An 8,903-nucleotide genomic window follows, 5' to 3' on the forward strand; every position below is an offset into this window, starting at 1 on the left:
AAATATTTCATATAGTGAACAGTCTTTTATAGGTCATATTAAAAATCCTTCTTCACTATTAAGTTTATAAAATTGTTTTTCTAAAACATGTAAAGGGTTTTGTTTCCCATGTAAGTCTTTAACCCCTCAGGAATTTACTTCAGTATACGGTAATAGTAGGGATCCAGCTTTTCCTCACACGGACAACCAACTGTCCCCACGCGATCTTTTGAAAACCGATCTTTTCCTCAGTTCCAGGCAATGCCACCACCTCTTTCTTATTTCAGTTTTCTAGATCTTTGAGGGTCTATTTCTTGGCTTGTGATGTCGTTCCTCTGTTCAGTTTGTGGATCCTGCTGCCCGTGCCTTAACTAACATTGCTTTACAGGCTATGTTGATATCCGGTAAGAACTGCTCTCACAGATTCTCAACAGAGTCCTGTCCCTTATATGTTTGCTATTCCATGTTAACTTTAGAATCATATTTTTGTCAGGTTTGTCAAAAGCAGCAGAAGAAAAAAAAAAGAATCTATGGGGCTTTGACTGGAATTGGATTGAGTGTAGGTTATACTATTGATTGTACTGTCGCAAACTTGGTAATATTGATTCTTTCTATCCTTGAACATATTATAGAATCTCTTCATTTCTTTTGTCTTTCTTATTATCTTTCAATATAGTTTTTTTGGTGTGTTCTCCATAGTGGTCTCAAACATCTCTCACTATTGTATTTCTGGGTGTCTTGCTTTTTAAATGTTTTACTTGTAAAGCCACACAGGCCTGCTGATTTCTTTGTACAAATAATTTTGACTATAGATTCAATCATTTTAATGGCAAAAATACTTGTCTTAATAGAATATCTGAAGAGACTAAGAGGTTAAAAATATTTTTCTGCAGAGAGGAATTGAATTTTCTTCTGCTGGGAGCCAGGGAGCACATCTGACCTGGAGCCACTGCAGCACCTTTGTGGGGTCCCACTCCCCTGCCCACGGCCCTGCTGCCTCTGAATTGCTGCTGGCATCTGGCCCTCAGGGAAACCAAGCTTTTCTGTGAATAATACCTAGTGAATGATATTTTCTGTGACTAATACCTAGTGATTGATAGATATTTTTATGTGAATAATACCTAGTGAATAATACTTTTGTGACTAATACTTAGTACTTAGGGCCCTGATTTTAATTCAAGTTATTATAATAAAAATTTATTTTCTTTATTTTGTAATTGGCCCCTTTGATATTTCTCTGATTTCCAGCCAGCTCAGAAATGCACAAGAGAAAAATAAACATGTTGTATGGAGGACGTAGATGCTTTTTAGTGAAAGGACGCTGTAGAATATCCAGCCTGACCTTCTGTCAAAAATAAACATCTCCAGACTGACTCTTAGGTAGCCACTCGGCAGTTTGCATGGCGCCCCACTCCTAACAACAACAACAAAAACAACACATTTTGCATCACGCTGAGCATGATGAAGGGTAGCTGAGAAGCATTCCTTTTTATTTAGAGATAATCACTGCCTATCTTAAAGAAAGATCTTTCTTGATTTGTACTGTTGCTTGGTTATTTATGATGTTTCAAGTGAAAAATAATATGGTTCTATCTACTAATTTGTAGCTTGGTTTACATTAACACACATGTACATTCACACACACACACTCAGAGTCCATCAAATAAGTGGAAATATCCAAAGATTATTTGGGGGAGTATCACTCAGAGGAAATACATAGACTTGAAATACAAGTAGATGTTTAATTGCATCAGTGAGTAAGCCACCCCTGGCAATGCCACTGCCCCCCAAGTTTTTTACGCAACTACCACTCAGAGTGGCACAATGAAAATATCTCAATGCAGCAGCAATGCTATGGAACGCTTACCACGTGTAGGCACCATATACAGTCACACAATTCCTATTGATGTATATGCTTACTTGCATTCACTGGAAGCCTTGCCTTGCTTGTCATTATTGAATTCCAGTGAGGTCTGCATGCGGCAGGTGTGCCCAGCTGGGACTGGCCAAGCTGCGGTTTGTGATCGTGCTCCCATCTTTCCGAGCCGTCTGCTCACCCTTATTTATGTGGACTTGAATATTTGGGCATGACTCTCAAGCATTTTTCCAAGGGCTCCTGTCGCTCACCACTCTTGAATGTGAGAACTGCCTTGTGCATCACTATGTCAACCAGCTAGACTGGTACATGTTTGCTGTACCGAACTCTTCAGATGGGGCTGGCAGTAAAGGATACAACTTATCCCCTTTCTGGGCAAGCTTGGTTATTTATGATGTTTCAAATAAAAAATAACACGGTTCTATCTACTAATTTGTAGCTTGGTTTATATTAACACACATGTACATTCACACACACACACTCAGAGTCCATCAAATAAGTGGGACTATCCAAAGATTATTTGGGGGAGTATCACTCATAGGAAATACATGGACTTGACAAGTAGACGTTTAATTGCATCTCATCCTAAATGCCACAAACAGAGCTAAAAATTATTTATCAGCCTCATTAGAGAGTTGAGCTCTGCTTGAACAATGCGGCCTAAATAACACTCAGGCTTGTGTTTGCTCTGATTTTATACTTCATGCATGTAGAGTCTGGATTCCATTCTATCTAGTTTGTGAAAAGGTTTTCACCATTTACTCTTTTTCAAATAGCTAACATTTCTGGTGAGCTTACAAAACGTATGCTACGCTGTTACGTTTAGTAACACAACAAAAAGAAAGGGACTAGGCACCAGCCCTACAGGAACTCTGATTCTCCTATAAGAATTAGATACACAGGCCGGGCGTGGTGACTCACACCTGTAATCCAACACTTTGGGAGGCTGAGGCGGGTGGGCCACAAGGTCAGGAGTTTGAGACCAGCCTGACCAACATGGTGAAACCCCGTCTCTACTAAAATACAAAAATTAACCAGATGTGGTGTGGGCACCTGTAATCCGAGATACTTGGGAGGCTGAGGCAGGAGAATTGCTTAAACCTGGGGGGTGGAGGTTTCAATGAGCCAAGATTGCGCCACTGCACTCTAGCCTGGGCGACAGAGCAAGACTCTGTCTCCAAAAACAAAAACAAAAACAAACCAAAACAAAGAATTAGATACACAGTTGCAGGAGTGTAAAAAGTGCTTTGAAATATGTACATACAAAGAATGAGGACAGTAACCAAGAGTAATCACTTCTGCCTCAGCCAGGAAAGAATGAGCGGGGAAATTATATTCGGGCCACGTAGGAGTTTTCCAGGAGGAGCACAACATGCACGTGTCACGCAGAGGGAACAGCATGATGTAGTGGAATTGCAACGAGAAAAGCATCAGTTTCCATTCTGGACTCATCGCTCCGCAGTTTTTGGTTAACAATCACTTTCCTTTGAGAGAATCATTTCTTCTTTGCAAATTAGGCACAATTACTTATCTCAGACATAGCATAGGACTGACTGAGATAAATTATGAAGTGCTTAGCTCAGCACATCACTCCTAAAAGGCAGTCAAGTGGAGGCAGTTATAATTTGCAAAGACAAATAAGTCAAATGCAGGAGGCTGAGGCAGGAGGATCACTTGGCCCAGGAGTTTAAGACCAGCCTGGACAACACAGCGAGACCCTGTCTCTACAAAAAATAAAAAAAGTAGCCTGGCATGATGGCTCACGCCTTTAATCCCAGCACTTCAGGAGGCTGAGGAAACATTGCTTGAGTCCAGGATATCGAGGCTGCCGTAAGCTGTGATCACGTCACTGCTCTCTAGCCTGGGTGACGGAGCAAGAACCTGTCTCTTAAAAAATAAAACATAAATTAGTCACGAGCAAGAAATAAAATGTTGGTCAATATTTTTCTTTTTCTTTTTTTGAGACGGAGGCTTGCTCTGTCTCCCAGGCTGGAGTGAGTGGTGCAATCTCTGCTCACTGCAAGCTCAAGCTCCGCCTCCCGGGTTCCCGCCATTCTCCTGCCTCAGCCTCCCCAGTAGCTGGGACTACAGGTGCCGCCACCACGCCCGGCTAGTTTTTTGTATGTTTAGTAGAGACGGGGTTTCACCATGTTAGCCAGGATGGTCTCGATCTCCTGACCTCCTGATCCGCCCGCCTCAGCCTCCCAAAGTGCTGGGATTACCGGCGTAAGCCACCTACCGTGCCCACCTGGTCAATAATTTTTAAAATATTTTCCAGTGAAGTCCATAGTGTCTAGAGTCTCATTCCTCCTTGTCTATTTATAATGTGTATTTGATCTGACTTTGAAAAGGTCTTTGAATAAATTGAAGAGTTTGAAGATGGTGAAGAGAAAAATGCTTTGCCCAACTTTACTGTTGTTTAATTAAACTTTTTGTTTTGAGATAATGGTAAGTTCACATGTAGTTTTAAGAAACAATACGGGAGATCCCAGGTACTCTAGTAAGTTTACCACAACGGTAACACTGTGCAAAACTACAGTAGAATAACACAATCAGGATATTAACATGGATGCAGTGGAGATACAGAACATCCCAGGGCCACAAGCATCTCTCATGTGGCCTGGTGATAGCCTAACCCACTGCCCACCTGCCCCCAGCCCTCCCGAACCCTGACAACCACTAATCTAGTCTCCATTTCTATCATTTTGTCATTGCAAGAATGTTATGTAAATGGAATCATCTAGCACAGGAACCTTTTGGGATTGGCATCCTCCCTCACTCACGGTTCCCTGAAGATTCAGCCAGGTTCTTTAATGTGTTGGGGGTTCATTCCTTTTTTGTTGCTGGGTAGTGCTCTATGATATGGATGTACCACAGTTTAACCATTCACTTGTTGAAGGACAACTGGGTTATTTCCAGTTTTTGTCTCTTATGAATCAAGTTGCTATAAACATCCATGTATAGGTTGTTGTGTAAACAACAGTCTTCATCTCTCTGGGATCAATGCCCAAAAGAATAATTGCTAGGTCATATGATAGTGTGTGTGTGTGTTTAAGAAACTGTTTCAAACTGTTTCCTGAGTGGCTGTAGCAGCTCACATTCCCACCAGCACCACATGAGTGGTCAACTGTCTCTGCATCCTTGCCAGCTTTTGGTGTCCTTTTATTTTGTAGCCATTTTAACAGGTATATAGTGATGCCAAGTGATTTTACTTTACACTTCTTTAATGACTAACTTATTAAGGATCTTTTCACATGCTTATTTGCCATCAGTAACATGTCTGTTTATGTCTTTTGCCAATTTTTTAATTGGATTTTTGGTTTTTACCATGGGGTTTTCAGAGTTCCTTTTATGTTCTACATAGTATTTTTTTGCTGTATATGTGTTTTGCAAATATTTTCTCCCACTCTCCAATTTGCTTTTTCCTTGTCTTTTCGGGATCACTGGCAAAGCAAGCAAAAGTTTTAGTTTTGATGAAGTTCGATTTTCAATTTTTCCTTTCGTGTTCTGTGCTTTTGGTATCATCTAACTCTTTGCTTAGTCCTAGATCTTGAAGATTTCCTTAATTATTTTCTAAAAATTTGCACATCCACATTTTACATTCAAGTCTATGATTCATTAATTTTGTATAAGATGTGAGACTAGATCAAGGTACATTGTTTTTGCCTACGGAGATCCAATTGCTCCAAAATTCAACTGGGCATATTTGTGGGGATTTTTTTTTTTTTTTTTTAGTTCACTTTTCTGTTCTGTTTATTTACGTGCCTATCCCTTTGCCAGTACCACAGCTTTGATTACTATAGTATATAAAGTCTTGAAATTGGGTAGACTGATTCTTCTCACTTTATTCTTCATTTTAGAAACTGTTTTTGTTACTTCTGTTTTCTGCTTTTTCATAGAAATTTTACAGCGATCTTGCCTATATGAATAAAAATTGTTCTGGCTTTCGATAGGAATCTTAACAAAACTGCGCATCAATTTGGGGAGAATAAGTATCGTTACTCCTTTGAGTCTTTCAGTCTATGAACTCAGAATGTCTTTCCATTTATCTAGATCTCGATGCCTTCGTCAGCATTCTGTAGCTGTCAGTACATACAAATGTTTTGTAGATTTACACCTAAGTATTTAATTTGTTGAATGGTTGTAAATGGTGCTTTCTATCTTAATTTTTGGTGTCCATGTATTCATTGTCAGTGTATGGAAATACAATTTATTCTATGTTTAACTTGCTGAATTCACTTCTTCACCCAAATCTCACATCTTATAGAACATTAACCCAAAATGAATCATGAACTTAAATGTAAAAGGTAGATATGTAAATTTTTAGAAAAAGAAAATGAAGGAAATCTTCAGAATTTAGAGCTAAGCCTAGAAAGTTCTTATACTTGATACCAAAAGCACAGTACATACAAGGAAAATGGAAAAATTGGAATTCATCAAAACTAAAACTTTTGCTTTGCAAAAGATCCTGAAAAGAGAAAAAAAACTATGGCATGGAAGAAAATATTTGCAACACACATATATGAAAAACTATGAAGGTTTTTTGGTTACGTTTTTTGTTTTTGTTTTTAAATTGCTGGAGATTTTCTGTGTAGAAAGTCACGTCACCTGTAAATAAGGGCAGGTTTATCGCTTCCTTTTCAATCTGTATGTCTTCTTTTTTACTTTATGTCTTATTCTGCTGACCAGAACTTCTCGTACTGTGTAGAATAAGAGTGATGAGAATAGGTATGCTTGTTTTGTTTCTCATCTTAGGGGGAAAATTCAGCCTTTCAACGTTGACTACAATATTTGCTGTAGGTGTTTTATAGATGTCCTTTAATCAAGTTGAGGAAGTTCTGTATTTCTATGTTCTGAAAATTTTATCTTTTTTTATTTTAGATACTTTTCTTTCTCCAAATTTATTTATCAGGAGCAACTGAAATAAAAAATATAATCGAGTCCTATCATCATTATCATGGAAATGGCTTTAAGAGAAAACTGGTCAGATGAATATTATTGCTTCCCATTTTCAACCAGCAAACAGTTGCCACTGATAAACTGACAGTCAGGAGTCTGTCAAGAATGCTCAAGATATGTTATATAATACAACATGCCTGTTCATGGCGGAAGCACCCTGGGAAATAACTTGTGTGTACTTCTGATTTCATCATATAGGACAAGCACAAAAGCACCACCCATGCCTCTGAGAACATTGGACCATGCACCCTTGAAAAAAGCTCTGCCTCCTTCACCACGAGCAATCTTCCTCCAGCAGTGAAGCGTGCCTGTGTACATGATGTCAGTTGTGCCCTGACTGCATCATTGTGCTGTGGCAAACAGTGTCAAATAGATAGGAAGTCAACCCAGCAACGGCAGTGACGGACTGTGCGATCATCCTGCTGATGACGATGTGAGTGGTCCTGGAATCTGGAAGCTTTCTCCTTGCAGTGTCATAGACACCGATGGGCAGCTCAGTAGATGATAATACCCTGCACAGACACATTAGAGCCTTGGTACAGGCCTTTAATCCCATCAGATTTGTAGATCTTAACCAGGTAGTCACCAAGGCCTTGGAATTCCCTTTCAGCGCTAGCTTTACCCACATCGGCTGCTAGATGGGGATGGGTAAAATCAAGGGGATACACAAAACACAAGGATGTGGCCCCAGGGGCACCGCCTGATGCCAGATTCCCTGCAAAATTGAGCCAAAACTGGATCCTCTTGTCCACACCCCCCAGGAAGATCTGCTTGTATTTATCTTTGAAGGTGAAGTTGAGAGCGTGGGTAGGGAAGTATCTGATGACACTGGCCAAGTTACGTGCCAGAAGGACAGGACTCCTGCTCCTTGGGAATACGGAGCATACAGTCTACAATGCCTTTGTATTGCTTATCTGCAGTGATCTGCTTGCTGGCACTCTGCACCTGCAGCAGCAGCTTGACCCCTCCATGGGTGCTACCACCGTCTAGGAGATGGCCACAGTCACTCCACCTGCCAGGAAGTCCTTGGCAAGGATGCAGTGGCATCTGTCATGTTGAAAGGAAGAGGAGGCAGGCTGCTGGGGGACGGGACTGGGCGGGAACCGGCTTTGACTCTGCGGCTGTAGGGCAGAAATTTTCCTTATGAATAAGTACAAAAATATTATAAACTGTTTATTCTGCCTTGATTTGATATAATGTTATTTTTCTTGTATAGTTTATGTTAATATGGTTGATAATTACTGATTGACTTTTGAATATTGAACCAGCCTTGCATTCCTGGAATAAATCCTCTTTGATCATAGTCTATAATTTGTTTCATATTTTTTTTCTTTTTCTTTTATTTTTGAGACAGAGCCTTGCTCTGTTGCCCAGGCTAGAGTGCAGTGGTGCGATCTCGGCTCAGTGCGACCTCCACTTCCTGGGTTCAAGCAATTCTCCTGCCTCAGCCTCCAAAGTAGCTGGGATTACAGGCCTGCACCAGCACACCCTGCTATTTTTTTTTATTTTTTATTTTTAGTAGAGACAGGGTTTCACCATGTTGGCCAGGCTGGTCTCGAACACCTGACCTCAAGTGATCCACTCACCTCTGCCCCTCAAACTGTTGAGATTACAGGCGTGAGCCACTGCACCCTGCCTGTTTCCTCTATTGTTGAATTCTAATTGCTAATATTTTGTTAAGGATTTTTGCTTGTATACTTATGAGGAATATTCATCTGCAGTGTTCTATTTTCTCTGTCTTCATCTGGTTTTGGTATCACAGTAATACTCCTTTCATAAAATAAATGGAAAAAAGTATTCCTTCTTGTCTTATTTTCTGAAAGAGATTGTGTAGAATTTTTGGCAATTCTCTTTTAATGTTTGATAGAATGTTTCAGTGCGACCCTCTGTGCCCAGGAATTTCTTTTTTGTAATTTTTTAAAAGTATGAATTCAATTTTCTTCATAGTTGCATTTTGTTTTATATTGGATTTTGGGGTTGTGTGGGTTTTTTTTTGTGTGTGTGGAATTAGTCCATTTTTGTCTACATTGTCAAATTTATGCAAATATGGCTATTTGTAATGGCCTTTTATTATCTTTTTTATGCCTCA

At 39.9% G+C, this 8,903-nt stretch overlaps 1 pseudogene; it reads right to left on the bottom strand.

The window, feature by feature from the left end:
- Positions 1–6,955: 6,955 nt before the first annotated feature.
- Positions 6,956–7,868, bottom strand: LOC102122314 (ADP/ATP translocase 2 pseudogene; annotated as a pseudogene).
- Between the last annotated feature and the right edge of the window lie 1,035 nt (positions 7,869–8,903).

Source organism: Macaca fascicularis, chromosome 5 (assembly GCF_037993035.2).
Source record: "Macaca fascicularis isolate 582-1 chromosome 5, T2T-MFA8v1.1".
Classification (NCBI taxonomy): domain Eukaryota; kingdom Metazoa; phylum Chordata; class Mammalia; order Primates; family Cercopithecidae; genus Macaca; species Macaca fascicularis.